Here is a 27,966-nt window from a genome sequence, read left to right as displayed (position 1 = left end):
CCTGGAATAGCTGGGGGGCCATAAGGGGGGCTGGACACAGGCGGGGCGTGGCACTTATGCCTGCTCAGAGCTTTCTCATCAGACTCCACCAGGTGTGCAGGAGGAACACTGGGCCTGGGGGTGAAAGAGATGCATCTGCGCGGGATCTAGGGGGATGGCTGCGGAGGGATGGGCGTGAAGGCCCACCCACTTTCCCAGACCCTTCTCTCCTAAGAAGCAAATGCCTTAAGCTGCTGGTGGAGGGGTAGCAAAATCTGTCACCTCCAGGGCACAGGCAAACACCCGTGTGGCTGGACAGAAAGACAAAAGAAAAAACCCTCTACCTGGGGGCAAGGCAGGAACACACCCGGGACCTAGGATCATACGCTGAAATCAAACAGTGTATGACCTAGGAGAGAGAAGAGGAGGGGAGCTACCGTGTAAAACTGGAGACAGAGATTGAGGCGATCCAGCCACAGACTGCAGGGGCCACCAGAAGCTGGAAGGGACAAGGGACACAGTCTCCCCTGGGGCTTGCTGACATCTCGATTTCAGACGTCCAACCTCTAGAACTGTGACCGAATAAATTTAATGATTATGTATAACTTATTAATAATCTGTATAAGGGACTTCCCTGGCGGTCCAGTGGTTAAGACTCCACGCTCCCACTGCAGGGGGCGCAGGTTCCTTCCCTGGTCGGGGAACTAAGATCCCACATCCCCCGTGGCCCCCCCAAAATAATAATAATAATTTATGTAATAAGTAAATCTGCCATTTTCAAGCCACCTCAGCTGTGGCATTTTGCTACGGCAAGCGTAGCGGACTAATACAATATCCCCCAACTTTGGTCTTCTTTTTCAAAACTGTTTTGGCCATTCCTAACCATATAATTTTTAGGGTCAGCTTCCCAGTTTCTGAAAAAAAAATTCTGCTGGAATTTTGATAGGGATGGTGTTGAGTCTATACATCAATTTAGGCAGAATTGCCCTTGTCACAGTACTGAGTCCTTCCATCCATGAACATGGAATGTATCTCCAGCTAAATAGATCTTGAATTTCCATCAGCCCGTTTTATCAACTGCAGTACATCTGGCCCCTCTTTTGCTAAATTTATTCCAAAGTATTTTATGTTTTTGATGCTGTTGTGAAAGGTATTGCAGCTTTAAACTTTCATTTCAGATTGCTCATTGCTGGTGTATAGAAATATAACTGACTTTTGTACATTGATCTGGTAACTTTGCTGAATTCATTTATTAGCTCCAATAGTTTTTCTTTATGGGTTCTTTAGGGTTAGTTATGTGTAAGATCATGTTACCTGCAAACAGAGATAGTTTTGCTTCTTCCCTTCCAATCTGGATGCCTTGTATGTCTTTCTCTTGCTTAATTTCTCTGGCTAGAACTTCCATACTATGTTGAATAGAAGTGATGAGGGCAGACATGTTCGTCTTGTTCTTGATCTTAGGGGGAAAGCACCCAATCTTTCACCATTACGTTTGATATTCACTGTAGGTTCCTCCTAGATACACTTTATCAGGTTGAAAGCGTTCCCTTCATTTCCAATTTTATTTAGAGTTTTCATCACAAATGGGTATTGGATTTTGTCAAATGCTTTTTTCAGTATCTATTGAGATGATCCTGTGGTTTTTATGTTTTTTTATCTTCTGTTAATATAGGGTATTACATTAATTGAATTTTTTGTTGTTGTTTAACCAGTCTTATTTCCTGGGACAAATCCCACTTGGTCATGGTGTATAATCATTTTTACTTATATGTTGGTGGATTCGGTTTTCTAGTATTTTGTTGGAGATTTTCGCATCTGTATTCACAAGAGCTATTGATTTTCTTTGAATGTGATGGTTTAGTCTGGTCTTGGTATCAGGACAATGTTGGCTGCATAAAGTGAGTTGGGAAGTATTCCCACCTCTTCTACTTTTCTGGTTTTGGTTTGGTTTGGACTGGTGTTCATTCTCCTTTAAACATTTGTTAGAGTTCACCAGTAAGACCAGCTAGTACTTGGCTTCTCTCTGTGGGAAGTGTTGTGATTGCTAACTCAATTCTTTACTTTTATAGATGGATTTGAATTTTCTAATTTCTTCCCATGCTGGTATTTTGTGCTTTCTAGGAAATAGTTTCATCTAAGTTATCTAACTTGTTGGCATGCAATTGTTCATAGTATTTCCTCATAATACTTTGTACTTCTATGAGATTGGAAGTAGTGTCACCTCTTTCATTTCTGCTTTTACTAATTTGCGTCCTCTTTTTCTCTTGGTCAGTCTAGCTAAAGGCTAGAATGTCAATTTTGTTAATCTTCTCTAAGAACCAACTTTGGGTTTCATTGATCTTCTCTATTGTTTTTCTATTCTCTCTTTCATTAACTTTTACTCTAGTCTTTATTATTTATTTTCTTGTACTTGGTTTGGGTTAAGTTTGCTCGTCTTTTTCTAGTTTCTTAAGGTAAAATGTTAGCTTATGGTTCTGAAATCTTTCTTAATTTTTAATGTAGGCATTTGCAACTGTAAATTTTCCTCTGAGCACTGCTTTCTTTGCATCCAGTAAGTTTTGGTATGTTGTGATTTTGTTTTCATTCATCTCTACACAGGTTCTGCTTTCCCTTGTGATTTGTTCTTTGACTCAATATTTAGAGGTATATTATTTAATTCCACATATGTGTACATTTTCCAAGTTTCCTTTTGTCATTCACTTCTAATTTCATTCCATCGTCATCAGAGAACATGCTTTGTATGATCTCAGTCCTTTTCAAGTTTTTTTAAATTTATCGAGACCTTTGTTTTATGGCCTAACATATGGCGTACCCTGGAAAACGCTCTGTGTGCACTTGAGAAGAACGTGTATTCTGCTGTTGTTGGGTGACATGTTCTATAAATTCCTGTTAGGTCTAGCTGGTTGATAGTGTTGTTCAAGTCTTCCAATTCCTTGTTCTAGCTAGTTGTTCCACCCAGTATTGAAAGTGAGGTTTTGAAATCTCCAGCTATTCTTGTTGAATTGCCTATTCCCATCTTCACATCTGAGTTTTTCCTTCATGTATTTTGGGACTATGTTGTTAGGTGCATAGAAGTTTACGATCGTTACTTCTTGATGAATTGTCTCTTTAACTGCTATAAAATGTCATCTCTCTTCCTAGTCACATTTATCTTATAGTACATTTTGTCTGATATTAAAATAGCCACTCCAGCTCTCTGTTACTATTTGCAAGGTATATCTTTTTTCCATCCATTTACTTTTGAGCTATTTCTGTCTTTGTATCTAAAATGCATGTCTTGTCGATCAAATATAGTTGGGTCTTAATTTTTATCCATTCTTCCAATCCTTGCATTTTAATTGGAGTGTTTAATCTATTGATATTTAATGTTAACAAACAGGATTTATATATGCCATTTGCTATTCATTTTCTATGTTGTATGCCTTTTTTGTTCTTCTATTCCACAATTACTGCTTTATTTTGTGTTAAATAGATACTTTCTAGTATACTATTTAAAACCTTTGTCATTTCTTTTACCCTATATTTTTGAGTTATTTTCTTAGTGGTTGCTTGTGGATTAAAATTATCATCTTTACTTATAGCGACTTAGTTCAGATTAATGCAAACAAGTTCAGTACTGTGCAAAATATTTGCTCCTTTATAGCTCTATTTCCTTTCCACTCTTTTGTGCTGTTATTGTCTTACAAATTATATCCATATACATTGTATGCCCGTCGACACAAATCTGTAAGTATTGCTTCATGCAATTGTCTTTTTAACATCTATGTGGTTAGATTTACTGGTCCTCTTTCATTCTTCCTGTGGATCTGAATTACCATCTAGTGTCTTTTTTTTTTTTTCCAGCCTGAAGGACTTGCATTAGTATTTCTTGTATGGCTGATATGATGGCTATACGTTCTCTCAGCCTTTGTTTATCTGGGAATGTCTTTATTTTTTTCATTTTTGAAAGACAGTGTTGTTGAATATAAAATTATTATTGACGGTCTTCACTTTCAACAGTTTACAAATGTCATTCTTCTGTTCTCCACAGTTGTTGAGGTGAAGTCAGCTGTTAATCTTATTTATTTATTTATTTTGTGGTACACGGGCCTCTCACTGCTGTGGCCTCTCTCGTTGCGGAGCACAGGCTCCGGACACGCAGGCTCAGCGGCCACGGCTCACGGGCCCAGCCGCTCCGCGGCATGTGGGCTCTTCCCGGACTGGGGCACGAACCCGCGTCCCCTGCATCGGCAGGCGGACTCTCAACCACTGTGCCACCAGGGAAGCCCCCAGCTGTTAATCTTGTTGAAGACCCCTTGTACATTTTAAGTAGATTTTTCTTGCTACTTCCAATATGTTTTTTCTGGTTTTGACTCTTGTCAGTTTGACTATAATGGGTTTAGGTGTGGATCTCTTTGAGTTTAATCTACTTGGATTTTGTTGAGCTTCTTGGATGAGTATATAAATATTTTCACCCACCTTGGGAAGCTTTTGGTCACTATGCTTTCCAGTGTTTCTTTCTGTCTCATTCTCTCTTTCGTCATATTTTGGGACTCCCATTGTGAATGTATTGGTACAAGTGATGAGCTCTCTCTTTTACTCTCTCTTGCACCAGTGACCTCTAGATTGCCACATCCAATGATCAACATTAGCATTTTAATTTTTATCTCAGCAGCATTCCACATAATTTATCACTCCCTCCTTCTTTTTAAAAATAGCTTTGTTGGGATATGATTTGCATACCATACAATTTATCCCTTTAAGATGTTCAGTGGTCTTTAATGTATTGAGAGATAAGTGCAACCAGCACCATAGTCAATTTTTATCACCTCCAAAAGAAACTCTGTGTTCTTTAGCTATGGTCCTCCTACTCTCCCATTACTCCTTCTACTCCCACCCACAGACCTAAGCAATCATGAATCCATTTTCTCTCTCTATGGATTTTCCTATTGTGGACATTTCATATATATGGACCCCTATAATCTGTGGTCTTTTGTGACTGATTTCTTTCACTTAGCATAACGTCTTCAAGGTTCATTCACGATGTAGTATGTATCAGTGTTTCTTTTCTCTGCGTGGTCAAATAATATCCCATTGTACTGCTACACCACATTTGGGTTATTTCCACCATGGGCTATTTCAAGTGCTTATCAGGTACATGATTTGCAAATATTTTCCCCATTGTGTGAACTTTCTTTTTACTCTTTTGCTGGTGTCCTTTGCAGCATAAAAGCTTTTAATTTTGATGAAATCCGCTATATACCTATTTTTTTTCTTTTATGGCTCTTTCCTTTGGTATCATAGCTAATAATTCATTGCCAAACTGAAGGTCATGAGGATTTACCCCTATGTTTTCTTCTGGAGTTTTATAGTTTTTGCTCTTACATTTAGGTGTTTGATCCATTTTGAGTCAGCTTTTGTATATGGTGTGAGGTAAGAGTACAACCTCATCCTTTTGCACGTGGCTATCCAGTTGTCTCAGCACCATTTGTTGAAAAGACTATTCTTTCTCTGTTGGATGACCTTGGCACTCATGTCAAAAATCAGTTTACCATAAACACATTGGTTTATTTCTGGACTTTGAATTGAATTCCATTAATCTATATACCTATCCTTATTCCAGAACCACATGTAATGATTATTGTTGTTTTGTAGTAAGATTTTTAAAAATAAACTTATTTTTTATTTATTTATTTTTGGCTGCGTTGGGTCTCTGTTGCTGCATGCGGGCTTTCTCTAGGTGCAGCGAGCGGGGGTTACTTTTTGTTGTGGTGCGCGGGCTTCTCACTGCAGTGGCTTCTCTTGCCGCAGAGCATGGGCTCTAGGTGAGTGGGCTTCAGTAGTTGTGGCACGTGGGCTCAGTAGTTGTGTCTTTCAGGCTCTAGAGTGCAGGCTCAGTAGTTGTGGCGCACTGGCTTAGTTGCTCTGCGGCATGTGGGATCTTCCTGCACCAGGGATCCAACCCGTGTCCCCTTTATTGGCAGGAGGATTCCCAACCACTGTGCCACCAGGGAAGTCCCTGTAGTAAGTTGTTTTTTTTTTTTTTTTTTTTTTTTTTGCGGTACACGGGCCTCTCACTGTTGTGGCCTCTCCCATTCAGAGCACAGGCTCCGGACGCGCAGGCTCAGCGGCCATGGCTCACGGGCCCAGCCGCTCCGCGGCATGTGGGATCTTCCCAGACCGGGGCACGAACCCGTGTCCCCTTAATCGGCAGGCGGACTCTCAACCACTGCGCCACCAGGGAAGCCCTGTAGTAAGTTTTGAAATTAGGAAATGTGCGTCTTCCTACTTTGTTCTTCTTTTTAAAGATTGTTTTGGCTACTTTGTATTCTGAGTCCCTTGCATTGCATATGCATTTTAGATCCAGTTTGTCAGTTTTTACAAAGAAGTCAGCCGGGATTTGGACATGGGTTGTGTTGCACCCACAGATCAATTTGGGGAGTATAGCCACCTTGACAATATTAAGACTTCCAATCCACGAACACAGGATTTTTAAAAATTTATTTAGAGCTACCTTAGTTTCTTCCAGCAATGTTTTATAGTTTTCAGAGTATAAGTTTTGCACTTTTCTTGGTAACCTTGTCCACAAGTACTTCATTCTTTTTTATGCTATTGTAAATGGATTTGTTTTCTTAATTTCCTTTTTGGATTGTTTATTGCAAGTATAGAGAAATGCAATTGATTTTTTATATATTGATCTTGGGTGCTACAACCTTGCTGTACTAGTTTATAGATTCTAATACTTTTTAAAATGCGTTCCTTAGAGTTTTCTATATGCAAGATCATGTCTGCTGCAAATAGAGATAGTCTTACTTCTTCTTACTATGCCTTTTATTTCTTTGTTAATTGCCAAGACTAGAACTTCTAGTACAGTGTTGAAAAAAAAGGATGGGAACAGACATTCTTGTGTTGGTCCTGATCTTTTGGGAAAGGGACAAAGGATTTCAGCATTAAGCGCAATGTTAGCTGTGGGGTTTTCACAGATGCCCTTCGTCAGTTTGAAGACGTTCCCATCTACTGCTTTCTTGTTGAGTGTTTGTATGATGATGGGTGCTGGATTTTGTCATGTGCTTTTTTATGCATTCTGAGTTGATTGTGTGGTTTGGAGGGGTTTTTTTAATTCTATTGATGTGTATTATATTAATTAATTGATTTTTGAATGTTAAGTCAACTTTGCATTCAGGGGATAAATCCCCCTTGGTCATGTTGTACATTTCTTTACGTGTTGCTGGATTTGATTTGAAAGTATTTTGTTATGGATTTTTGCACGTATATTCATAACAGATATTGATCTGTAGTTTTCTCTCCTTGTGATGTCTTTTTCTGGTTTGGGCATCAGGGTAATGTTGGCCTGATAGAACGATTTGGGAAGTGTTTCCTCCTCTTCTATTTTTGAAAGAGTTTGTGAAGAATTGGTATTAATTCTTTTAAAATTGTTTCGTTCCTGATTCTTTCTTACGCGAGTACAAATTTGTTGTTGAATTTCTCTAGTGAAATTTTCATTTCAGGTATTATACTTTTAAACTCCAGACTTTCTTTTTTTTTTCTTTAATTTAATTCTTTAAACATAGTTTTAAAAGTTCTTTGAACATATTTACCCTAACTGATTTAAATTGTTTGTCTCCTATATCCAACATATGGGTCACCACAGGGACGATTGCTGTTGGTTTCTTTTTTCCCCTGTGTATGGACTATATTTTCCTGTTTCATTGCCTGGGACATAATTTTTTGTTGAAAACTGGAAATTTTAAATAGCAATTTGTAACAATTCTGTCATCAGCTCCTCTCCCTCCAGGGATCCGCGTTGTTGTTGGGGTTTTTTGAGTGTGTTTGTTTGCTTTTGTTTTCCTGTTTCTGCCTATTTGTTTAGTGGCTTTCCTGGGCTAACTCTGTATTCCCTGTGGTGTGCAGCCACTGAGTTCTCCGCTTACTTTTTCTTCTTTTTTAAGTTCTTGTTTATATTTTAAAGCCTGGCTTCCTAGGGTTCACCCTGTGTCAGTATAATGTAGTGCTCAGCCAGTGATCGATCAGATTTCCTTAACTGCCTTGACTATAAGTTTTCCATCCTTTGTCAAGATTATCTGTGAGTGAAGGTAACTTTCAAGCTTCAGGTGGTTTAAACATTGTTCCTAGTTTTTACTTCCTGCTTGGGCAGGGCCTCACAGTCAGGCAGAGGTGAGTGACAGGGTCTTTGCTTTTTCCGTGTCTTTCCTGGGTGCCCTGTGCATTCGCACAACATTTTAGAGACTCAGGAATATGTTGGAACTCTTCAAAGTTCCCTTGGCTTTTCTAGTTCTCCAGGTCTTCCTTTTAAATTTTTGACCAGGCTCTTGTTTGTGCCAACTGAAACCACAGCCTCCGGCAACTGTGACGTTACCAGCAGATTCCTGTTTTTTTTTTCAGTAACACCCAGGGCATAGGGCTTTATTCACAGAGCTGAGCTCACAGTCAAATCAAAGAGTAACAACGCCCTGGGAATAGATTTTCCTGTAAATTCTAGTTCCAGGTCAAACTAATGACTGTGCTCTAGGTCTGAGCCTTTCAACAGAACTACACTACTGAACTGGAAAAGGAGCATGTACCAGAACAGCCCCAAATTTGAAATGCCACAGACTCGCTATTCTTACTGAGGTTCAGTAGTTTTTCCTGAATAGGTACTTTTCAATTTGTTCTCTGCCTATAGTCAATTTCTATCATTCCAAAATTGTTGGATTTTATTGCTTACAAGACTTTTTATTGCTTTTGAAGGAGGGTATGTACACTGAGTTCCTTGCCCTGCCATGCTTAGCGTAGGCTTTTAAAAAAATTTATTTTATTGAAGTATAGTTGATTTATCATGTTGTGTTCATTTCTGCTGTACAGCGAAGTGATTCAGTTATACACATATATATATATTCTTTTTCATATTCTTTTCCATTATGGTTTATCACATGATGTTGAATATAGTTCCCTGTGCTATACACTAGGACCTTGTTGTTTATCCATTCTGTACATAATACTTTGCACCTGCTAATCCCCAACTCCCAATCCATCCCTCCCCCAGCCCCACCCCCCAGCCCACCCACTTGGTAACCACAAGTCTGTTCTCTATGTCTGTGATTCTGTTTCTGTTTTGTAGATATGTTCATTTGTGTCATTTCTTAGAGCCCACATATAAGTGATATCACGTGATAATTGTCTTTCCCTGTCTGACTTATTTCACTTAGTATGATAATCTCTAGGTCCATCCATGTTGCCGCAGATGACATTATTTCATTCTTTTTTTCATGGCTGAGTAGCATTCCATATATATTTATATACATCTTCCATATATATATATACATTCCATATATATATATATACATTCCATATATATATATACATTCCATATATATATACATATATATACATTCCATATATATATATATACATTCCATATATATATACATTCCATATATATATATATACATTCCATATATATATATATTCCATATATATATACATTCCATATATATATACATTCCATATATATATATATATATACATTCCATATATATATATATACATCCCATATATATATATATATACACATCTTCTTTATCCATTCATCCATTGATGGACACGCATGCTGTTTCCATGTCTTGGCTCTTGTAAACAGTGCTGCTATGAACTTAGGGGTACATGTATCTCTTTGAATTATAGTTTTGTCTGGATATACTTAGCGTAGGCTTTTGAGTCTCATTGTGTTGCTCTATTTATCCATGGTTTGTTTCTATTTTGCATAGCAGTCCATCTTACAGATATATCTCAATTTGCTTGTGAATTTACTGGTCGAATGGTATTTGTGTCATTTCCAATTTTTAGTGACTGAATAAAGTCACCACAAACTCTTACATACAGGTTTTTTCGTGACCATGCATTTTCATTACCCCTGGATAAATACCTGCGAGCTGGGTTTCCAGGTTGTGTGGTAAGCATATGTTTAAAGTTGTAAGAAACTGCTAAACTCTTGCAAAGTGGTTGTAACATTTTTCATTCCAATCAGCAAAACTGAGAGGTCCAGTTGCTTCACACCCTCTCCATCGTCGCGGCATGAGGGTGTTTTTTTTTTTCTTTTAAACATTGTAGCCATTCTAACAAATGCACAGTGGCATAAGATTGTGGTTTTAAATTGCGTTTACCTAATGCTCAGTGATGCTGAGTATCTTTCCCTGCGCTTATTTGTCATCCATATATCTTCTCTGTTGAAGTGTACCTGTTCAAATCTTTTGCACATTAAAAAATATGTTTTTGGAGTTTTGAGAGTCTTTATATTTTTGGGATATAAGGCTTTTATGAAAAATGTGCTTATCAAATATTTCCTCCTATCTGTGGCTTGTTTTTTAATATTAGTAACAGTCTGAAACACTAGAATTTTTAATTTTGAGGTAGCCCAATCTATTAATTTTATTCTTTTATGCGTTGTGCTTTTGGTGTCGTATAAAAGAAATCTTTGATAAAATCAAGGAAGGCCATAAAGATTTTTTCCTATATTTTCTTCTAAAAGTTTTATAGCTTCAGGTTTTACATTTAGGTCCAGGATCCATTTTGAGTTATTTTTTGTGTAAGGTATGCAGTATGAGACAGGGTTCATCATTCACATTTGGATGTCCAGTTATTCCATCATCACTGAAAAGACAATTTTTTCTCCATTGAATTGCCTTTACACCTACATCATAATTGGCCAGATGGGTGAGTTTATTCCTAGAGTCTCCATTCTTCTTCACGGATCTATATGCCTATCATTTCACCAACCCCGCACTGTCTTAATTACTGTAGTTTATAATAAATCTTGAGATCAGGTAGTGTAAATCCTCCAACTTTGTTCTTCATTTTCAAAATGATTTTGGCTCTTCTAGTTTCTTTGCTTTTCCATACAAATATTAGAATAAGCCTGTGGATATGTAGAATATATACTTTGGAGATTTACAGATCAATCTGGGGAGATTTGAAGTCTTAACAGTAATTGGTCTTCTAATCAATGGACATTATTTATGTGCTTCCATCAGTGCTTTGGAGTTTTTATGTGCAGATCTGGCGCATATCCTGTTAGCTTTCTACCTGAGTATTTTATTTTGGGTTGATATTGTTAATTATGCTGTTTTAAAATTTTCTCAATTTCCATACACTGGTATATAAAAATACTATTGATTTTTGTATATTGACCTCACAACCTGCAATCTTAGTAAATGCACTTAGCTCTAGGAGCTTGGTTGGAGATTCTTTGACATAGACAAGTATGTGGTCAAAAAATACATACTTTTCTATTTTCACTCAACCTGTATATCTGCTATATCTTATTGTCTCTCTGCACTGGGTTGGACCTCCAGTACCTGCTGAAAAGAAATTATGAGGGTGGCTTCGTTCTCTATTTCAGAGGGGAAACATTCAATCTTTTTCATGATTAAGTGTGAGATTAGCTGTGGACAACTAATCTTCTCTTATGCCCATCCAGTTTATATCTCAGGTTAGATACTTATATTTTTCAATTCTAGAATTTCCTTTTATTCTTTTTTGAATAGTTTTCTTTGCTCTTCTGATGTTCTGTATTTGTTTCCTCTTTATGGACATAGTTTTCCTTAAGGTCAAGATCATGTTCCTAATAATTTTTTAAATGTTTGTTTACTAATTCCATATTTTGGGGTCTATTTTTACTAATGGTTTATGAATCCTGTCTTTCCTCTTTCGTTAAATTCTGGACATTATGGTGCTATTTCACCAAACGTCTGGTTTTGTTGTCTCCTTCATTTAAAATGTTGAGTTGTGTTTCAGTCAGTAGTTAATTTTCTTGTGGACAAGCTTGTTCTTTGCAAGACATTTCTAAACTGTGTAGCCTTTCCTCTTGGGCTGGTTTAGTCCTACTTTTAAAGTGTGGCCTTTCCAGTATCTCCAGTCCGGCCAATTGCAACGTGAACATCTCCCAGCCCCATGTGATCTCTGGAGACTGTCCAGCCCACATCTGCCCAGAATGATTCCCCACCCAGCCTCAGGGAGCCTTGCTCGGCACGTGGACAGCTTAGTATTCAGAGACCCAGAGGGATTCCTCTTCAGATTCCTGGAGCTCCTTTTCTACACAGAGCCCCTCTTTCCTGAACTGATGCTGCCAGTTCCAGCGGCCCCAGTAGCCCTGACCTGCAATCCTGTCCTTCTCATCAACGTGAGACCACCATGTCCAATTCAATGCCCTCTTCCTTGTGCCGTAGATCAGACCTGAAAGGGATTCTAAGCAGAAAGCCAGCTCACCTCATTCTTTGTTTCTTTCAGGGATCACGGTTTGTCCCTGCTTACTGACCAGACAACCACTGTAATAGTTCCCTAGGGCTGCTGCAACAAAGCACCACAAACTCAGTGGCTTACAACGACAGAAATGTTGTCTCTTACGGCTCTGGAGGCCGGACGTCCAGAATGGTTTCACGGAGCCACGACCAAGGTGTGTGCAGACTGGGGGCTCTTGGGGAGAATTGGTATCCTTGCCTCTCCAGCTTCTAGAGCTGCGTTCCTTAGCTCGTGCCCCTCCCTCCGCCTTCAGAGCCAGCATCGTAGCATCTCACTTCAGTGGGCACATTGCTTTCTTGTGCTGTATCAAGTCTTCCTTTCATGAGGACACTCATGGTTTCATTTAGCAGCCCATGGCTGGGAAATGTCTGTCCAGTGAGTGCCCGTTTCCCGTGACGTGACCACGGGGGTCTGAAGTGAATCGAAGATGACATATGTTCCTTTCAGTCTTGTTCACCCCTCTCCAGTTACCGCCCCAGGTCCCCCTGACCCCCGCCGTCTCCTGGTCATTGTAACAGCCTCCTTGCTGGCCTCCCTCCAGCTTCTGGCCACCTATGATTCACCCTCCAGCCATCGCACTCTCTCAGAACCGTTTTCCGAAGCCCGTGGCCCTCTGGACATCTGGCCTGCCACTCCAGGCCATGCAGGAGCTGCCAGTCCCAAGGAGGAGGCCCGTTTACCTCCTGGGCTCAAGGTCAGCCACCCAGGGCATGGCCAGGCCCTGCCCTCACCTGCCATCTCCCTTGCCTGCGAGCACCTGCTGCCTTTTTCTGCGAGACCCACGCCTCTCCACGGCCGGGTCTGCACTCCCTCGTCAGCGTCTTAGAGGACACATCCCCCAGATCTGAGACCAACTGCCTATTGGTTCCTCCTCCACTGCCAGGAGCCCTCAAGGGCTTATTTCTGGGTCCCTGGGCTCCACGCCTAGAGGCCTGGAGCAGGGGCCTGGGGCTACTTGCAGGTGTAGGAAGGAAGGGAGAGATTAAAAAAGAGGAGAAGGAGGGGAGATGGGGGAGCCCATCCAAGGAAGCTGGACTCCCTCTGGCCTCATCTGGTCCTGCAAGGAGGGCAGGAACTTGGGGTGGGCAGGAGGGAGGCCACCAAACCCGGACCCTTCCCCTCCGTGCACCTCTGAATGCAGGATGGCGGTACAGGGTTCCTGCGTGGACGGGGTGTGCAGAGCTGAGCAGGGCGCCCAGGTTCCAGGCCTGGCCCTGCTGCACACCCACTGTGCGGTAGCACCCTACCCCTCTGTCTGGGGCCTCGGTCTCCCCGGGATGAGCGGGGGTGTGCCCAGACACCCACTGGCTGGGACACCCCAAGTCCAGACTCTCCAGCCTAACATCTGCCCTTTCATCTCTTTTCCGGATGGAGAGAAGCTCCTAGGGTTAGATCCTTTGGATCAGAACCAGTTCCGAATGCTCAGAGAGCTTCTCTCCTTGCCTCCCTGAGCCTCAGGTTTCTCGCCTGTAAGGTGGACATAACCCTTGCACCAGAGAAAGTCCTGGCTGCCTGGCCTGATTCCTTCTTTCCTCCCTCCCTCTCCTCCTATCCTCTTCCCCTTCCCACTCTTCCTCTTTCTCTCCCTCTCTCCCCCTCTCTCCCTCTTTCTTTCTTTTTCAAGGAGGTAATGCGGGTATTTAATTGAGGGGACCTGACTGTAAACACAAAAGTTCGGGGTGTCAGCGACGCTCTCCGCCTCCTGGCCATTGTCCCACCCCATTCTCTGCCTCCCTGAGCGCCATCCACTGGGGTCTGAGTTGGCCTCTCCTGGTGGACAGGAGGACTCTGGCCCCTGAGCCCTGGGCTCGGACACCGCCATCAGGTAGAAGAACTGTAGACAGGAAAGGCGACCAACACTCAGAGCAGGGACGGCCTTGCCCAGGGCGCACAGGGAAGCCTGGGCAGACCCGGGGTCCTGATTTCTCCTGACACCTGGGCCCCCAGGGCTCACCGATCTCCCCAGGAGGAGAGGGGCTGCTGCCACCCCAGGGTGGGCAAGAGGCTGTGTGAGCAGGGCAGCGGGGACCGGGAAGGATGGCGCCCTCACGGCAGCGTGGTGCTTGCCTCTTCCACCTCAAACCACGGGGAGGACTCTGCGGCGGCCAGGCTGCCTCCTCTGAGCCCTCGGCCGGGGGTTCCGACGGAGGGGAGGCCAGATTGAGGCTGGGGGGCGGGAGGAGAGTGAGTCACGAGAAGGGAGCGAGCCCAGGGCAGCTATAACACCTGCCACAGAGTGTGGAGGGGATGCCGGCCAGGTACCGGCAGGGCCCGCGGGGACACGGCCCTGGGCTCTCTGCCCCGGGCTCCTCGAGGCTGAGGGACAAGCCACCGGCCTGCTCGCCCTCAGGGTCCCTGCCTCCCTCCCCTTTGCCCTCCGTGGCTGCACCCTATCCTCCCTCATCACCCCCTACACCTCCGCCTGGCTCCGTTTCCTGGGGCGTTAATCACCCGCCAGTGGACACTGAACTGAAACCTGTGGGGCCCTCACTCAGCGCCCCTGCCCTGGGGACCTCGCCCCACGCTCCAAGCTGCGCAGCCACGGGATGGATGGCCGGCTGGCCGGACGGACAGCCAGGAGGTGGGCTTTCAAAGAAACAGCAAATCAGTTCTGCTGGGGCCATGGCTTTGCCAGCCCCAAAGAAAACAACCTCCTTTGTGAAAGATGTCTGGAACACGGATGGGGCTCTCCTCCCTCTCGTGTGCCGCCCTCTTAGCACCAGCTCCTGGGCACACGCTCACGTGTTTCAGAACTCACTCAGCGTTACAGCTATGTGCGACAGCTTGGTGCCAGGGCCAGCGAGCAGGGCCAAGTCCTTTCGGCCTTAAGTGACCCTGGAACTCAAGGCTCCCCTTCCAGGGTCTGTCGTTGGAGGGGAAGGGCAGTGGGTCTTGCTTGGGGGCAGGGGGCACCCAAAGCAGGGAGACACTCTGTTCACCTGCGTAGGTGCCGTCCCAAGAGCAGGGCCTCGGGAAGCAGGATTCAGACTGGCCCAGGCCTCCCCACGGGGGAAGGATGGGAGATCTTAGGCCTGGTGGTGGAACTCGCAGGCTCCACACGCAGACTCCCCACAGGAGGTGAAAGACTCGCCTCCCAGGGCTGGATTCCTAGAGAGGCCACCAGCCCCCTCCCGACACTTCTCAGGGTTCTGTCAGGAGACTTGGTGGACAGGTGAGCTGGGCACACGGAGGCCTGGGGGCCTGGCACAGGACTAGAACCCTCTCCAGCTCCCAGCAGCCTTACTGTGAGCAGTAAGCAGAGACCAGGTCGCCCCACCCCCATCTCATGGAGAGACGCTGATGAATGCTGGAACATTCTTCCTTGGAGGAGGCCAAACATGTCCCTCTGGTACTTCACACAGAGCAGTCATAGGCTTTTTTCTCCCTTTTTTTTAGCTGGAAGGGATCTTGTACACCATCTGCTTAATCTGCCTCATTTCAAAGATGGAGAAACTGAGGCCCAGAGAAGGGCAGGTCCCAGACCCGTTAAAGAGCCTGACCTCTACCTTCACCCACGGGCCCTCCCTCTGCTCCCGGAGACAGCCTAGCTGGCAAAGGGGGCGGGACCTCTCCCCCAGCTCCTCTCCCCGGGCCTGAGGGGGCCAGTTCCTCTCCAGTTCCTACTCACCCTGTTTCTGGCAAGCTCACCCTCCTGGCCATCCTCACTCAGGCACCTCCAAAAACATCTCAGCAGCCCTCTGACCACCAGAGCTGCCTCCCTGGGCCCCGCCACCCTCAGGGGGCCCTTGCTGGGTGTTGGGGGGCACCAGTCACCTCCAGTGGCACCCGTGAGCCCCTCCAGGTCCTCCTGTCACCCTTGTTCCCCCAAACCCCGAGCTGACGTTTACCTTGGTCGGGGTTGGCTCTTCACATCCTAATGGCTATTTCCTATTGGCTCGTGTGCCAGGACACCTGCTGCCCCATCCTGCGTCCCAGGGGAGACTAGAGACCGTCTCGGGATGAACCCACAGCTGAACATAACGGGAACCACCCTGCTTTGCTCTGCATGAGAGGGTGCCGTCTGACCTGAGGTCATGGTGAACAGCCCCCGTCCCATGAGAGCAGATGAAGAGGCCAGAGAACTTGGGGTCACGAGCTTTTCCTTGTATCCCATGGGAACGTGAGAAGAGGAAGCTGTCATGGCCTCTTCGCACAATTGACGGCAAATGAGAAGCACTCCTGGGCGTCTTTATCTTGGGCCTGGCTGGGGAAGTGGCTGGGGAAGGGAGGTGGGGGGAGCGGAAAGGCCTGGAGGTGGCCAAGCCAATGGTTGGGTTGCCCGCCCACGGCGGGTGGGCCAGCTCTGTTTCCAGGGCCCGGGAGGACCTGTGACGGTGGCTCATGCCTCAGGGTCCCCGTCTTCTGTCCCTGACAGAGAGCTGTCTCAAATCAGCAAGATTCAGACTCTTAATTTAATTTTATTAATATATTGTTTTCTGTGGAATTCCCTAGTCCTTTAAAAAAAAAAAAGGTTTTAGAATTGAAGTACAATTTACTTGCAGTAAAAAAGATCTCAAGTGAACAGCTTGACGAGTTTGGAAAACGAATACACCCATGTAACTAACACACAAATCAAGACAGAACGTTTCTGTCACCCTGGAAAGTTCCCTCTTTCCTTTCCAGCCAAGACACTCCTCCTCTCCAGAGGCAATCACTGTCCTGCTTCCTGTCACCGTAGGTTGGTTTTAGCCCCTCTAGAGCTTCACAGGACTACACGCATTCATCTGTTTGCTTCTGTCTTCTCTCACTTGGCAAACTGTTCATTCATGTTGTTGTGTGTAATATTTCCTATTATTGCTTAATGGTATTTCTTTGTACGAATACAGCATATCCAGTTATCCTGATGATGGGCATTTGGGTTGTTTCCTGGGAGTATTATGAACAAATACGCCGCTGTGAACATTTGCGTAATCCTTTTGTGGATACGTGTTTTTACTTCTCTTGGATAAATACCCCAAACTGGAATTGCTAGGTCATAGGGAAGCTGTATGGTTAACTTTATACGAAACCACCAAGCAAATTTCCAAAGTGGGTTTACCATTTGATTCTCCCACAGACATGAATGAAAGTTCCAGGTACCCTGCGTCCTTGCAAACAGTTGCGACTATTAGCCTTATTCTTGTTCATGTTTGTCATTCTGCAGGGTGTACAGGAGTATCTCGTTGTGGTTTCAGTTTGTATTTCCTTGATGAAAGCTCTAATGTACATTTTCATGTGTTAATTGCCATTTGAATACCTTCTTTTGTGAAGTGTCTGTTTGAATCTTTTGCTCATTTAAAACAGTTTTCTCTTTACTATTGAATTGTAGAAGTTATTAGTATATTCTGGATACATTTCTATTTCCAGACATACGTATTGCAAATACTTCCTGCCCATTTGTGTCTTTCTTTTTCATTTTTTTTTAACACTGTCTTTTTTGATAACTTTTAAAGGTTGATATAAAATTGTGGGGCTAGTACCAGGGGCTTCTTTATACGCTTCACCCAAATTCATGAGCTGTTTACATTTTATTGCATTCGCTCAGTTTTTCTTACCTTTCTCCTTTTCCTTTTTTTAAAAAAATAAATTTATTTATTTATTTATTTTTGGCTGCATTGGATCTTCGTTGCTGCACGCAGGCTTTCTCTAGTTGCAGCAAGCGGGGGCTACTCTTCGTTGTGGTGCGCAGGCTTCTCGTTGCGGTGGCTTCTCTTGGTGTGGAGCACGGGCTGCAGGCGTGCAGGCTTCAGTAGTTGTGGCTCGCGGGCTCTAGAGTGCAGGCTCAGTAGTTGTGGCACACGGGCTTAGTTGCTCCGCGGCATGTAGGATCTTCCCGGACCAGGGCACGAACCCGTGTCCCCTGCATTGGCAGGCGGATTCTTAACCACTGCGCCACCAGGAAGTCCCTCTCCTTTTCCTTTCAAGTTTCTAGGAATGTGCACACACACGTGCACATTCATGTGTGTTTATATGAATATGCATATGTATAAAGATATAGAAGAATATATCATATTATAAACATGTAAACACACACAGATAGGTGTGTGTGCATTTTTCCCTGAAACATTTGTGGGGAAGTTGGGGATATCATGACCCTTTAGTACACAGTGCGTGTGTCCCAAGGACAAGGCATTATTTTGCACATCCACAAAACAAAAAACTTTTGGGACTTCCCTGGTGGTCCAGTGGGTAAGGCTCCATGCTCCCAGTGCAGGGGGCCTGGGTTCGATCCCTGGTCAGGGACTAGATCCTGCACACATGCTGTAGCTAAAGATCCCTCATGCTGCAACTAAGACTGGCACAGCCAAATAAATAACTAAATAAGTAACATTTAAAACATCCTCTGGAAAATGTCTCCCGGTGGAGGATTTAAAAAAATAAAAAACTTTGACACCGATACAATTCTATTATGCAATCCACAACCTATATTCACATTTCAGTATTGTTACAATATGTCCATGGCAGCTACATTGTGACAAGTCCAGGATCCAGTGCTGGATGGTGGAGAGAACTCAGGTGGTGTCTTTTTAGTCTTCCTTCCTCTGGACTAGTTTCTCGGCCTCTTTTGATCATTCATGTCCTTGGTGCTTTAAAGAGTGCAGGTCACTTATTTTGTGGAACGTCTCTCGGTTAGGGATCACCCGACACTTCCTCATGGGTAGATTCCAGTCACGCGCTTTGGGTGGGTATTATTGAAGAGATGTGTCTTCAGTGCATGACAGCAGATGGTGAGAGCTGTTAGTTTGATATTAGTGATGTTCACTTTGACCTCACTGTGAAGTTGGCATTTGCTGTAAAGTTATGATCTTCCGTCTTATTTATAAGTAGTTTGTGGGGAGACTGTGTTAGCTCAGGCTGCCATAACAGGGTGGATTAAACAACAAAAGTGTATTTTCTCATAGTCGTGGAGCCTAGAAGTCAAGATCAAGGTGTGGACAGGTTGGTTTTTCTGGAGGCTCCTCTCGCTGTGTTGCAGGCGGCCACCTCCTCCTGTGTCTTCAAGGGCCCTTCCTCTGTGCACACATCACTGGTGAATCTTCCTCTTCTTGTAAGGATACAAGTCCTATGGGATTAGGACCCCACCCATATGGCCTCACTGAACCTTAGGGTCCCCTTTAAAGCAGTCACATTCTAAGGTACTGGGGGTGAGGGCTTCAACATATGGGTTTTGGAGGGACACAATGCACTCAATAACAGAAATACTTTGAAACTCTGTAAATATCCTGTTCCTCATTAAGCTTCAGTAGTTTTAGCATGTGTTGATTTTCTAATTTCATCTTTCCTTTTATACTTACTAGTTGGCTTTCTTCTGAGGGAAGAGCTTTCCCTTCCCCATGTTTATTTATTTACTTATTCATGTTTTGACTAGCTCTGTGTATTTTTATTCTATTTAATGGATTATAACCCATTTCTATTGTTATTTACTTTTGTGCTCTAATTGTCCTAACTTTGTCCAGTAGAGGCTCCTTTAAGCTGGTTCCTCTGTCTTTTTGACATGTGCCTATGGTTTTTTTTTTTTTTTTTTTGCTCTATTTTTTAGAGCAGATTTAGGTTCACAGCAAAACTGAGCAGAAAGTATAGGGATTCCCCATATGCCCCCTGTCGACTGCCCCACAGAACCTCCCCACCAGCACACATGTTCATGATTTTTTGAGGACTTCTTCAGAATATTTATGCTTGTTCTCATTCCTTAGTCCCTTCAGACTTCTGTTATGTCCAAGTCTTGGAGTTGTTTTCTGTAGGGTGTATGTGTGTTTGGGTGTGGGGGGGGAGGTGTGTCTTTCAGTAGGGTATTACTACACCATGCCCAAAAGCAGAAATCCTACATCTTTCTTTTGTCAGCTGAACTGATAATTTTTGCCTCTGAGTTGGAGGGTTGAATCCATCTGCAGTCAGTAAAATGATTGATATGGTCGGGTTCAAGTCAGCTGTCTTGACACTTGTTTTCTATTTTTTCCTCCTTAATTTATTCCTTTGTTTTTCCCTGCCTTCTTTGGGTTAATTGGTTAATTTTTATATCTATTTCATTTCCTTTAATGGGTTTTCAGCTATACTTCTTTCTGTTATTCTTTTTTTTTCTTATTAGTCATCAATTTTATACACATCAGTGTATACATGTCAATACCAATCGCCCAATTCATCACACCACCATCCCCACCCCACCATGGTATTCCCCCCTTGGTGTCCATACGTTTGTTCTCTACATCTGTGTCTCAACTTCTGCCCTGCAAACTGGTTCATCTGTACCATTTTTCAAGGTTCCACATACATGCGTTAATATATGATATTTGTTTTTCTCTTTCTGACATACTTCACTCTGTATGACAGACTCTAGATCCATCCACGTCTCAACAAATGACCCAGTTTCGTTCCTCTTTATGGCTGAGTAATATTCCATTGTATATATGTACCACAACTTATTTATCCATTCGTCTGTCGATAGGCATTTAGGTTGCTTCCATATTCTGGCTATTGTAAATAGAGCTGCAATGAACATTGTGGTACATGACTCTTTTTGAATTATGGTTTTCTCTGGGTATATGCCCAGTAGTGGGATTGCTGGATCGTATGGTAATTCTATTTTTAGTTTTTTAAGGAACCTCCATACTGTTCTCCATAGTGGCTGTATCAAGTTACATTCCCACCAACAGTGCAGGAAGGTTCCCTTTTCTCCACACCCTCTCCAGCATTTGTTGTTTGTAGATTTTCTGATGATGCCCATTCTAACTGGTGTGAGGTGATACCTCACTGTAGTTTTGATTTGCATTTCTCTAATGATTAGTGATGTTGAGCAGCTTTTCATGTGCTTCTTGGCCATCTGTATGTCTTCTTTGGAGAAATGTCTATTTAGGTCTTCTGCCCATTTTTGGATTGGGTTGTTTGTTTCTTTAATATTGAGCTGCATGAGCTGTTTATATATTTTGGAGACTAATCCTTTGTCCATTGATTCTTTTGTGAATATTTTCTCCCATTCTGAGGGTTGTCTTTTTGTCTTGTTTATGGTTTCCTTTGCTGTACAAAAGCTTTGAAGTTTCATTAGGTCCCATTTGTTTATTTCTGTTTTTATTTCCATTACTCTAGGAGGTGGATCAAAAAAGATCTTGCTGTGATTTATGTCAAAGAGTGTTCTTCCTATGTTTTCCTCTAAGAGTTTTATAGTGTCCAGTCTTACACTTAGGTCTCTAATCCATTTTGAGTTTATTTTTTTGTATGGTGTTAGGAAGTGTTCTAATTTCATTCTTTTACATGTAGCTGTCCAGTTTTTCCAGAACCACTTGTTGAAGAGACTGTCTTTTCTCCATTGTATATCTTTGCTTCCTTGGTCATAGATTAGTTGACCATAGGTGCATGGGTTTATCTCTGGGCTTTCTATCTTGTTCCATTGATCTATGTTTCTGTTTTTGTGTCAGTACCATATTGTCTTGATTACTGTAGCTTTGTAGTATAGTCTGAAGTCAGGGAGTTTGATTCCTCCAGCTCCATTTTTTTCCATCAAGACTGCTTTGGCTATTAGGGATCTTTTGTATCTCCATACAAATTTTAAGATGATTTGTTCCAGTTCTGTAAAAATGCCATTGGTAATTTGTTAGGGATTGCATTGAATCTGTAGATTGCTTTAGGTAGTATAGTCATTTTCACAATATTGATTCTTGCAATCCAAGAACATGGTAGATCTTTCCATCTGTTGGTATCATCTTTAATGTCTTTCATCAGTGTCTTATAGTTTTCTACATAGAGGTCTTTTGTTTCCCTAGGTAGGTTTATTCCTAGGTATTTTATTCTTTTTGTTGCAATGGTAAATGGGAGTGTTTCCATAATTTCTCTTTCAGATTTTTCATCATTAGTGTATAGGAATGCAACAGATTTCTGTGCATTAATTTTGTATCCTGCAACTTTACCAAATTCATTGCTTAGCTCTAGTAGTTTTCTGGTGGCATTTTTAGGATTCTCTATGTATAGTATCATATCATCTGCAAACAGTGACAGCTTTACTTCTTCTTTTCCAATTTGTAATCCTTTTACTTCTTTTTCTTCTCTGATTGCCATGGCTGGGACTTCCAAAACTATGTTGAATAATAGTGGTGAGAGTGGACATTCTTGTCTCGTTCCTGATCTTAGAGGAAATGCTTTCAGTTTTTCATCATTGAGAATGATGTTTGCTGTGAGTTTGTCATATATGGCCTTTAGTATGTTGAGGTAGATTCCTTCTATGCCAACTTTCTGGAGAGTTTTTATCATAAATGGGTGTTGAATTTTGTCAAAAGCTTTTTCTGCATCTATTGAGATGATCATATGGTTTTTATTCTTCAATTTGTTAATATAGTGTATCACATTGATGGATTTGTGTATATTGAAGAATCCTTGCACCCCTGGGATAAATCCCACTTGATCACAGTGTATGATCCTTTTAATGTGTTGTTGGATTCTGTTTGCTAGTATTTTGTTGAGGATTTTTGCAACTATATTCATCAGTGATATTGGTCTGTAATTTTTTTTTTTTTTGTAGTATCTTTGTCTGGTTTTGGTATCAGGGTGATGGTGGCCTCATAGAATGAGTTTGGGAGTGTTCCTTCCTCTGCAATTTTTGGAAGAGTTTGAGAAGGATGGGTGTTAGCTCTTCTCTAAATGTTTGATAGAATTCACGTGTGAAGCCATCTGGTCCTGGACTTTTGTTTGTTGGAAGATTTTTAATCACAGTTTCAATTTCATTACTTGTGATTGGTCTATTCACATTTTCTGTTTCTTCCTGGTTCAGTCTTGGAAGGTTATACCTTTCTAAGAATTGGTCCATTTCTTCCAGGTTGTCCATTTTACTGGCATAGAGCTGCTTGTAGTAGTCTCTTAGGATGCTTTGTATTTCTGCATTGTCTGTTGTAACTTCTCCTTTTTCATTTCTAATTCTATTGATTTGAGTCCTCTCCCTCTTTTTCTTGATGAATCTGGCTAATGGTTTATCAATTTTTTTTATCTTCTCAAAGAACCAGCTTTTAGTTTTATTGATCTTTGCTGTTGTTTTCTTTGTTTCTATTTCATTTATTTCTGCTCTAATCTTTATGATTTCTTTCCTGCTGCTAACTTTGCGTTTTGTTTGTTCTTCTTTCTCTAGTTCCTTTAGGTGTAAGTTTACATTGTTTACTTGAGATTTTTCTTATTTCTTGAGGTAGGCTTGTATAGCTATAAACTTCCCTCTTAGACTGCTTTTGCTGCATCCCATAGGTTTTGGATCATCGTGTTTTCATTGTCATTTGTCTGTAGGTATTTTTTAATTTCCTCTTTGATTTCTTCAGTAATCTCTTGGTTATTTAGTAATGTATTGTTTAGCCTCCATGTGTTTGTGTTTTTTCGTTTTTTTTCCCTGTTAACTGATTTCTAATCTCATAGCCTTGTGATCAGAAAAGATGCTTGATATGATTTCAATTTTTTAAAATTTATTGAGGCTTGATTTGTGGCCCAAGATGTGATCTATCCTGGAGAATGTTCCGTGTGCACTTGAGAAGAAAGTGTAATCTGCTGTGTTTGGATGGAATTTCCTATAAATATCAGTTAAATCTATCTGGTCTATTGTGTCATTTAAAGCTTCTGTTTCCTTATTTATTTTCATTTTGGGTGATCTGTCCATTGGTGTAAGTGAGGTGTTAAAGTCTCCCACTATTATTGTGTTACTGTCGATTCCCTCTTTTATAGCTGTTAGCAGTTGCCTTATGTTTTGAGGTCCTCCTATGTTGGCTGCATATATATTTATAATTGTTATATCTTCTTCTTGGATTGATCCCTTGATCATTATGTAGTGTCCTTCCTTGTCTCTTGTAACATTCTTTATTTTCAAGTCTATTTTATCTGATATGAGTATAGATACTCCAGCTTTCTTTTGAGTTCCATTGGCATGGAATATCTTTTTCCATCCCCTCACTTTCAGTCTGTATGTGTCCCTAGGTCTGAAGTGGGTCTCTTGTAGACAGCATATATATGGATCTTGTTTTTGTATCCATTCATCAAGCCTGTGTCTTTTGGTTGGAGCATTTAATCCATTCACGTTTAAGGTAATTATCAATATGTATGTTCCTATGACCATTTTCTTAATTGTTTTGGGTTTGTTTTTGTAGATCCTTTTCTTCTCTTGTGTTTCCCACTTAGAGAAGTTCCTTTAGCATTTGTTGTAGAACTGGTTTGGTGGTGCTGAATTCTCTTAGCTTTTGCTTGTCTGTAAAGCTTTTGATTTCTACATCGAATCTGAATGAGATCCTTGCCGGGTAGAGTAATCTTGGTTGTAGGTTCTTTCCTTTCATCACTTTAAGTATATCATGCCACTCCCTTCTGGCTTGTAGAGTTTCTGCTGAGAAATCAGCTGTTAACCTTATGGGAGTTCCCTTGTATGTTATTTGTCATTTTTCCCTTGCTGCTTTCAATAATTTTTCTTTGTCTTTAATTTTTGCCAATTTGATTACTATGTGTCTCAGTGTGTTTCTCCTTGGATTTATCCTGTATGGGACTCACTGTGCTTCCTGGACTTGGGTGGCTATTTCTTGTCCCATGTTAGGGAAGTTTTTGACTATAATCTCTTCAAATATTTTCTCTGGTCCTTTCTCTCTCTCTTCTCCTTCTGGGACCCCTATAATGTGAATGTTGTTGCATTTAATGTTGTCCCAGAGGTCTCTTAGGCTGTCTTCATTTCTTTTCATTCTTTTTTCTTTATTCTGTTCTACAGCAGTGAATTCCACCATTCTGTCTTCCAGGTCACTTATCCATTCTTCTGTGTCAGTTTTTCTGCTATTGATTCCTTCTAGTGTACTTTTCATTTCAGTTATTGTATTGTTCATCTCTGTTTGTTTGTTCTTTAATTCTTCTAGGTCTTTGTTAAACATTTCTTGCACCTTCTTGATCTTTGCCTCCATTGTTTTTCCGAGGTCCTGGATCATCTTCACTATCATTATTCTGAATTCTTTTTCTGGAAGGTTGCCTATCTCTGCTTCATTTAGTTGTTTTTCTGAAGTTTTATCTTGTTTCTTCATCTGGTACATAGTCCTCTGTCTCTTCATCTTGTCTATCTTTCTGTGAATGTGGTTTTTGTTCCACAGGCTGCAGGATTGTAGCTCTTCTTGCTTCTGCTCTCTGCCCTCTGGTGGATGAGGCTATCTAAGAGGCTTGATGGGAGGGACTCCTTTCTGTTATTCTTACTTGCTTCTCTGGGGTCATACGTATTATTAACCCATTATAGTCCAGTTTGAAGGAAAGATATCTCACATATAACATAAAATGCTTACAGCAATATAATTCCATTTATGCCCTGCAATCGTTTGGACTACTATTGTCATAATTTTTGCTACTACATATGTTTTAAGCCTTATTGTTTATCCAGTAAATAATTGTCTTTTAAGGAATTAGAAAAATAGCTTTTTTATATTTACTTACATAGTAACCATTGTCAATGCCCTACATTCCTCTCTGAAGGTCAGAATTTCCTTCTGTTATCATTTGTTTTCAGTCTAAAGAATTTCCCTTAGCATTTCTTACAGTGTAAGTCTGTTGGCAAGGGATTCTCTTGGGTGTCATTTGCCTGAGAATGTCATTATTTCTCCTTATTTTTAAAAGACATTTTAACTGAACACAGAATTCTAGAATGACTTTTTTTTTCTTTCAGCACTTTAACAATGTTGTTCTGTTATCTAGGACCTCTTTTTTTCTAATGAGAAGTCAGTTAATGCTTTCTTTGTTCTTCATGTATATACCTCCATGTTCTCCAGGTATCTCCATGCCTTTTTTCTTTCACTACTTTTATGACATTTCCTTTTATCTTTAGTTTTCACAAGTTTTACTATGGTACACCTGGATGTGGTTTCCTTTTCATTTGCTCTCTTTCAGCCCACTGAGAATCTTAGTTAATGCTTTCAATTAAATTTTGAATTTTTTACTACTATTATTTAAAATATTTTTTCTGCCCCATTTGACTTTCATTTTCTCCTAGGACTTCGATCACAGAAATATTAGGTTGCTCGAAATCATTCCTCAGTTTGTTGAAGCTCTGTCCCATGTTTTAAAAATCTTATTCTCTCCACGTTTCAGTTTGGTTAGTTTCTATTGACCTGTTTGCAAGTTCACTAATGCTTTCTTCTGCAGTGTCCAGTCTGGCACACAACACATTTTTCACTTCAGCTATTGTATTTTCCAGTTCTAAAATTTTCATTTGATTCTTCTTTAGAGTTTCTGTTTCTCTCTTGATATTTCCCATCACAGTGGGAATATATATACAATCAATCCATCTTTTCCTGTAAATTTTAAAAAACATATCTATAATACTTATTTTAAAGTTCTTGTCAAGTAATTCTGACAGTTCGGTCATCTGTCAGTTTGCTTCTTCTGACCAATTTTTTCTTTTGATTATGGGTCACATTTTCTTGCTTCTTTGCATGTTTAGTAATTTTAAATTAAATAATGGACATTGTGGCTAATATATCGTAGAGGCTCTGGATTCTGCTGTTATCCCCTGAAGAATGTTGCCTTTTGTTCTAGTGTCAACCAAATTACCAGCAATCACCTTGACCTTGTGGAAGTTTGGGTTTAGGCTTTGAGAGGGCACATTTATTGCAGTTTTCTCTTAGTCCTACAGTGCCACCCTAAGTTCTAGGACACATGATCCTTATGCCTAAGGCATATCCCTTCTTTGGCTTCAGTTGAAGGACTAACACTGCAGAAACTGAACTTCAAATTCTGTATCCCTTGAACTGAGCAGCCAATTAAATTTCTGCTCTCATTTTAAAGGCTGATAGTGTTGCTTTTCATGATATTTTTAGAGTGTACCCCTGTGCATGTACAATATATGAGTCAGCCAAGAGGCATTTGTATGCAGATTTCAGGGTATCTTCTTCCACCCCTGTGCTCTCTCTTTTCCTGGATTTCCTCCCGCACTTTCTAGCTTCTCCAGTTTCTCTGAATTCAGACCTTGACTCCTCAGCCTCTTTAAACTGTCACTTTCTTCTTTATCTCTATTCCTGTGTGCCATATAAACTGGAGAGTGCCTCCAGGGCAAAAGCCCATTACATGTCTCATCTACTGCTTCCCTTGTTTTAAGTGTCCTATTCTTTCAAGTTTAAGCCCATTGTTGATTGTTCTTAAGTGTCTTCAAATAGTTGTTTTTATGTTTTGTCCAGAGTGTAATTATTGTCAGGAGAAATCATGGTCTGTTATAAGCTACCCCACCATTATTGGACTACTCAGACTTCTAATTTTACTTTAACTTAAAAATATTATCATAGACTCATTGGAAATTGCAAAAACAGTACCTAGAGTTCAATATATCGTTCTCCCAGCTTCCCTTAATTATGATAGCTTTAGTGCAATATCAAAAAAAGGAAACTGATGTTGGTACAATATTTTTAATTAGACCACAGACCTTACTTAGTTTCCATCTCCATTTATGTGTGTGTGTGTGTGTGTGTGTGTGTGTGTGTGTGTGGTTCTATGCACTGTGATCCCTTATATAATTCATGTAACCATTTTTCACACAAAGAAGCTCTCTTGCACTATCCCTTTATATTCTCACAACCCCATCCATTCTTGTCCCTGAGAAACCATTAATGTGTTCTCGATTTCTATATTGTTGTCATTTTAATAATGCTATGTAAGTGTAATTACACAGTGTGTGAGATTTTTCAGGTTGACTTTTTGCACTGAGCGCAACATCCTTGAGATCCATCCAAGCTGTTGTATGTACCAACAATTGGTTCCTCTCTTTTCTTC

This window comes from Stenella coeruleoalba (genome assembly GCF_951394435.1).
Source record: "Stenella coeruleoalba genome assembly, chromosome: 2".
Classification (NCBI taxonomy): Eukaryota; Metazoa; Chordata; class Mammalia; order Artiodactyla; family Delphinidae; genus Stenella; species Stenella coeruleoalba.
This window is presented reverse-complemented; position numbering follows the sequence as displayed.